The sequence below is a fragment of the Centruroides sculpturatus genome, unplaced genomic scaffold, assembly GCF_000671375.1.
Source record: "Centruroides sculpturatus isolate CEXI.00-Female unplaced genomic scaffold, Cexi_2.0 scaffold10, whole genome shotgun sequence".
Lineage (NCBI taxonomy): Eukaryota > Metazoa > Arthropoda > Arachnida > Scorpiones > Buthidae > Centruroides > Centruroides sculpturatus.
In genome coordinates, this window is record NW_019384396.1 from 701,201 (window position 1) to 708,615 (window position 7,415).

The window sequence follows — 7,415 nt, forward strand, 5'->3', positions numbered from 1 at the left end:
TCAAATACAACTTTCAAATGAACTGTATGGAATTTTATGACTTTAAAGCGTGAAACGGCGCTATAAAAAAATTAATTCTACTGAAAAGTATCAAAATTAATGTTATTTAAATTTTTACAATGTGTGTATGTGTAATAATTCAGATTGTTTAAAATTTTAATGTATGCATTGTTGTATGCTACTATTTTTGTAATAAATGTTATAAACTTATGAATTTTATAAGGTATTTTTTGATTTTCTTCGATATGTCCTTTATTTTCCCCCAAAAAATATGGTCACTGTAGCCATGCCTGGTCTAGACCAAAGTTACCATCTAACATAACCATTTAAACAGGAAAAATGTAATACAAAAAAATGCATGAAAATAATATAAAATTATTTATTTAACTTTTTATACATTATACATGTATGTTTCCATTCGTTCTGTGATATTACAACATGAACTGCTTAATCTGAAGATTCCCTTTACACTTTTCATTTCTTTCTTGCTTTTTAAAATTTTTTATTTAGCCATAGCACAGATCTTCACATTTTTCACTTTCTTGCTTGGAAATTATTTCTATATTAATGTGTAAGTTAATTAATTAGCTTTCTCACCCTATTTTGTTGGTTTCTGGCTAAAATTATATAGTAGAATAATTTTTAAAAATATATTTCTGTTGCTAAAGATGCAAGTAAACAGATATTTAATCCTTAGAAACTATAATAAAGACAATGACTAATGCTCTAATCAAGGCAGAAAAACCTTGATCTATGCGCATGAGTGAGGCTCTGGACAGGTCTGAACCCTCACTAAAATTCATATTAAAATAATTTTTTTAAAGAAAAAATATATGAAAAATAATGGAAATAGATTTTTTATATGAAAACGCAACGCTAACTTTTAAACAGTAGAAGAATGTAAGTCTGTCGACCATCTCTGGTTGGAGATTGAATTAAACTTCGATTTTGACCTCTCCTGCACCCCCGAAAAGTTTTGAATTGTCATCAGGTGACAAGAAGTGACCAGTCAGAAAGTGGAATTGGAGGAAAACGGATAAAACCCCGGACATTCGAGGACGTGACAGCTTCTTCTCCCGAAAGTTCCAAGTGACGGATCTATTGTTGTGTGTGTGTCTCGCACCCATCTTCGTCTCCATCTCCCGACCTCAGATCAACATCTTTCCATCAACGGAAGTTGACTGCATTGTCCTGGAGTCGTCAAGGTGTCGATGGAATTGTTCATTCGCAAACAAGGGACACTCCTTCAAAAGTCTATCTTGGAAAGGAGAGGAAGACCCAGAGACCACACCAACATAGAACTTCCAAGATCGCGGAAATCTTGTAAGCATCTTTCGTGTTTAATAAACAGGTTGTGTTGTTGTAAATGAGGCATCTATCTCTGACTCAACTGCTCCTACATGTCATTGATTGTTACCGCTCCAAACAGCAAGGGAGACTATGACGATATATATCACATATTATTGTTAAATTTAGTTTTTTAAATTTCTCCTCTCCTCGGCCCCCACACATACTATGTTGGCCACATTTGTTGTAACTATTTGATTTTGTTGTAGCATTATTCATTGTAGCATACCCATTGTATTCTCATGAATGCATGAAAAACCTGCTTAGTTATAGCAAATGATAATAATACTAATATGTTTAATTAAACAATAATATTTTTATTCAAGAATTGTGTTGGATAGAGGTTATCTGTAGACTACTGAAGGTTGTTTGGGAAATTCATTAGTTTATGGAAGATTTTGCAACAACAAGACACACGGTGTTTTTTCTCCTTAGCTTTTTTTTTTGTACAAGAGTTGCATCTTATATTGTAAAATATGGTACAGTACATCAGTTTGAAGGAACTGCAAATAAAGTGCATTGTCAATTGTCCTGTCATTTACATTTTTAAATGTTTTTTTAGATCAGTCATCAGAATCAAGTTTAGCAGCAAATTCTAAGCTGATTTGTTGGTTAGCTTTTATGTCTGAATCGCTGCTTTTCTGTTATAGCTTCAGGCTAAACTCAATCTCTGTCTCTCTCTCATCTAAATAGTTGCTAATTTCTAATTTTGATTCTATTGTTAGCAAATTATAGTTTCTTTTAGATGTCAATACCATATGAGCACTATCAAAAATCCACAATGAGATACACAGTAAGGCACACAACAAATTATAGTAATTTTTATTTTCCTGGCTATTATATATAACAGGGAAAGTATGGCAATTGATCAAAAAATGGCCCCCAGATGTTTACATTTTCGACTCTGGACCTTGAAATGTTGAGAAATGCAAAAATGCAAAATAGCATTGGTTGGAGGTTTCTCCTGTATATTTGAGTAGGGTAGGTAGAGTATGCTTTTCTTCACCCAATTTGAAGCTTAATAACTCCAGTGTTTTTTGTTGAAAATTTCTGAAATTTTACAGGGAGATTTTTGTATTAGGAGGATTGATACAATTATATTTTGGTGGATAAAGGTCAAGGGAATGGGGAGATAGAGGAGGGTCATGTGTCATATCTTGAGTGATTGGACTTAATGATTTTACTCATTATTAGCATTTAAACAAAAGCAAAATTAATTTTGAGGGTAGAGATAAAACTTATCTATACCCTCAAAATTAAGCTTTTTACCATTTTATAATAATTAATAATATAAAAAGTTTTTTAAATAAAATGTTAAAATAGATGGTGCCCACATAGTTTTGCCAGGAAAGTTATTCAACTTCTTGCTCAAGTTTTTTGTAATAGGTTCACTTTGTAATGGTCATTTCATAAAACCAGCTTATACATAACGGTAAAGGTGCGCCCATTTTCAAGCATTAAAAGTCAGTTGAAAAAAGAAACTCAAGCAATTTCATTTTTATATCTAAAACATCTGTAGGAACAACACTTATGAAGTAAGATACATCAAATTAAACTAATCAGATGGAACTGAATTCTTTCTATGTAAAAGTTTGTTGTTTCAGAACTATTGATATTTCTATATTATTATGTATATATTTATATATGTTTCTAAAAGATTACTAAAATTTCAATAAGAATTTTCTTTTTTTTAATTATAGATAATAAATATATGAACCTGCTAATATGATTGAATGAGATTTGATCTGAAATTGGTATAGTATATAATATATATATATATATATATATATATATATATTTTTCATTAATTTTAGTATTAGGTAATTTTAGTATTAGAAACAATTTCATATTCAGGTAATAGCAAGAAGAAATTTTCAAGTTTAAAGAGTTAACATTAAGCATTTATAACAGTATTGTTCACTGTTGTTTTGACTGTTATAAACAATCAATTTAGTTAATCTTCTACATGCTTTTTATTTTTTCTGTTTTTCAAATTATTCTCCTCATATTATTGATAATTTTACCATAAAGTAAGCTATTTATCTTAATTAACATACTAATCTATATATTAATTTAAAGAGAATTTGAGACTGTAAGACTTAGTTTGAGTAAATGGCTGGACTAAAAACACAGTTCAGGTATCAAATTAAAGCTTTTATGCTGTAAATGATGCTGCTGAAGAAAGATTTGAGAAAGATGCAATGATTCAGATTGGCAAGTGGCAAAGATACAATGTTAAATCTATGGGAAGGCAAGTGACAAACATTTCAAACAATCACACACCATCTAGTGAGTTAGTTTTTCTTAATCATTTCAACAACCTGTTGCTCACTACTGTTGTGAATTCTGATTTGTTTGCTAATTACATGTTAATTAAAAGATATTTGCATTATTTTTCTCACTAAATTAGTTTTGTCAATATTGACCATAGTACAGTCTCAACTTTTAGCACCATTCACTGTTTTATTTTACTACTAGCAGACCCCGCCACGCCTTGTTGTGGCTCAAAATGTATCTATTATAAATGTATAACACTTCCCCAGTGGGGGGAAATTTTTAGAAAAATTTCTTCTTAGTGTACATTCTGTTGACGTATCCTATTAAAATGCAATCAAAAACGCAAAAACCCGCATCTAAAATAGTATAATAGAAGCCAAGTTTTTCAGAGTATGCCTTAATCCTGTCTCTCTCCCCCGCGGGGAGAATATCGAAAAATTCCTTCTTAGTGTACATTCTGTTGACGTACTCTATTAAAACGCAATCAAAAACGGAAAAAACTGCATCTAAAATGGTATAAATAGAAGCAGAGTTCTTTACGGTAACCTTTTCCGTAAGGCTTACCGTAAAGAACTGTTCGTCCCCCATGTTTAACGGAATAATATATAGCCTATGTCCACACTGAAGTTCCATTCTAAATATTGGTGAAAGAATTTTTGAAATCGGATGAGTAGTTTCGGAGATTACCTGCTGCATACAAACTAACATACATACAAACATTACCTCTTTATAATATTAGTATAGATTACTTTATGATGAGATCAAAATGTGATTCTAATCATCCAATTTGTTATTTAATACTGATTGATTGGCTTTCTCAACAAATCTACTAACTATAAGAATAAACTTGAACATACAACTGTTGATAGGTTAAGAATTTGATAACAGCCAATGAAATTGCCATGAGATGTGCTGACACTACCCTCACCATTAATCCACGACCCTAAAAGTTGAAGTTGATCGGCCTTACAAATGCTAAATTGCCACTCTGGGACCTGGGCACAAAATTGAAAAAAAATTGAGAGAGAGAACTTGTGGGAGGATCCTCATTGTACCAGGTAGATGCAAATCACCTGCAAGTGTACCTAGAAAACACTTGCTATACTGATGATTTTTGTATAGATTGTCAAATTTTAAATGAGCTCATTATATTTTAATCAAATAAAATGTCAATTTTGATAGGTTGCAGCTAGTGTGTTTTATTAGTAATTAGCAGATATGTCTGGCATTGCCTACCAAAAAGTAAGAAGGATAAATGTTAAAATGAAAACCATACATTACAAGTTTGGTTATTTTTGGTCAATAATTGTTATGTTTATCATGAAGTGTCAAGGAGATAAAATCAGGGAAAGACTAGGGTGCCCAGATTTAATGGATGTCTATATTTTCTTCAAAGTTCCACACAATAAGTATGAAAAATTTGGTGCATATTAGACAAAAGGTTTAGGAGTTAATAAGATGGATAAAAGTGGGAGGGATAGGGTATCCAGGTTTTCATGGTACTCTTCTTTCTTATAATTTGAGCTGACACATAATTTCACCCATTTAAATAGTATCAAAAAGAATTTTGAATAAAAATCAATTTTTTTTGTCAGATCTTTTAAAACTCAGTTTTGTTTTTTTTGTAAAAATAGAAATGGTGATTCAATTTATTTGTGCACATGTTAAGTTATTTGTATGTTCTAAGTTAATTTATTTTCTTTACATTGTTTAATTATTTTGTATTCATTAAACTCTTCCATTGGAGGAATGTAAGGTCTTATTATGTTCCAATCAGAATAGCACTTGCTTGTTTGCAGCATATTCTAGGTATGGGCAATCAAAAATAGCAGTTAAAGAGCAAATCATACTTTCTGGGTTGTATTTAATGTTTGTAGTTTGTGATAAGGAGTATAGTCATTTAGTGATGTTATAAAGACCCGAAACCCACCCGAACACAAACACCCGAAAAAAAAAACAGTTAAAACACCTGATTTTACTATCACAAACATTTTCATTCATCTACAGCAAACATCATCAGGTAATGGAATATAACCAAATAGAGCACTTTTAAGTATAAAATTTAAATTAAGCAGAACATTTCTGCAAAAGTTATAAAGATAACTGTTGAAGTATTTGGTAACATTGAAGTTTAAAATTGGAGTAAGGATATCATATTGAAAGTATGATGGAAGGGGAGCAATGTCCGTCCATTTTCCCACTGCTGCTGACGGCCTTTTTTTTTAAAGTGGTGTCTCTGATGATATAAAATATCCCTGTAAAAAATGCTTTTGAATAATGATTATAAAATTTTAATAATAACTGCATTGCAATAACTGCATCAGGGATTTTTATTTATTGTACAGATGGATTTTTTCTCTAGCTAGTCTTCTTAGTCACTAAAGCCTAGAAATAACATGCAGAAACAGATAATGGAAATTTTCAAATGGAACATTAAATGGTATCATTTCTACTGCCAAAGTCAACAGAATACAAAGTTGAATACAAGATGACAAAAATTTCAACATTTGTCATCTTAGAAAGTGAAACAGTAAAAATTACACCAATAGTAAGGCTATTTAATAACAATGTCGTAAACACCATGTATGAGGAGAGCATTTGAACTGTGGCAGTCAGAATGCCTAGAAAGTGTGATTTGTTGTATTTATTATCTGAATTAAATATTAATTGGTCAAATTTACATCAAAAGATACTCATCAGTGTGTAGTTACAATTTGGATTCTAAAGTATTTGATATCCCTAATCTCGATCTAATTGAATATTTTTACACACAAATTCATTTGTGGCTTTCTTTTTTACTGCCGATATAATCAGAAGTGAAGAATGAAAATTCAATTGATATACACATGTTGGTATATATGATGCAGAAAGACAATGGAATGGTAATTCTTAACTTACCCCAGTTTCTGTTGCCCACTTTCATGTGTGGTTACTAGGCTTAAGCATATGGAGTAAAAGAGGTTATTTAATATACAGGTATACCTTGAGTTACGTCATTCTCGATTATACATCGTTTGTCAAAAAATATATTGAAAAATAAAAATCAATTTTCAAATCAACAAAATCGACTTTACGTCTGTTTGCCACAAATATTCGAGTCATAATATCACTAGAAAACCATTAAAGCACATAAAATCATATCAAAATATGTACTGTACATTTACAGTAAATGTTAATATAATCATCATAAATCCTAGAGAACGAAACATTAAAACATCTGTGTTTCTGTGTTGTCGTCTTATTTAGCAGTCTTTAATGCTCAGTACAGTAATACCCCGACTTACGCAAATCCCGAGTTATGCGATCTTCAAATATTGTCGATTCGTCTTTTGTTTGAGCGCCACGCAACCCTTGATTACTCACCCCCCCACACCATTGTTCAGCTTACATGTTCGGATGTGTCGTGCGGAATCCACACATAGCTGCAATTTATTTTGTGTTATTTATTTCTGTGTTTGTTATATCTACGGAGACTCGAGAGACTCTACTATGTCATCCAAACGAAGTAGAACTAATTCTTCCGCATCAAACAAGAAAAGAAAAACTTTATCTTTGAAATGTAAAGTTAACATTGGGTATGTTCGTAAAGTCGAACGAGTTAAACGAGAATGACGTCATCATTATTTCTATTTCGTTAGACTTTTCGAACGATTCGTTACTTACGCGTTTAACTCGTTTGACTTTACAAACGTACCCATTATTAAAGACTTTGATACAAAAATGAAAATTTGTGAATTGGCAAAGAAGTTTGATCTACCGGAATTGTCGGTCAGAACAATTATAAAAGGCAA

General features: G+C 31.3%; 1 protein-coding gene across 5 annotated transcripts in view; it reads left to right on the plus strand.

Annotated features, from left to right (window-relative positions):
* LOC111618414 (RISC-loading complex subunit tarbp2-like) overlaps positions 1–7,415 on the plus strand; it is a 52,218-nt gene that overhangs the window by 12,107 nt on the left and 32,696 nt on the right. For 3 of the 5 annotated variants that reach the window (XM_023359949.1, XM_023359948.1, XM_023359950.1), the window contains exon 2: positions 3,048–3,101. The exons of the other annotated variants lie outside the window; for them this stretch is intronic. The gene's annotated coding sequence lies outside the window, so the exon portion shown is untranslated. The remainder of the gene's footprint in view (positions 1–3,047; positions 3,102–7,415) is intronic. 5 annotated transcript variants of the gene reach the window in all.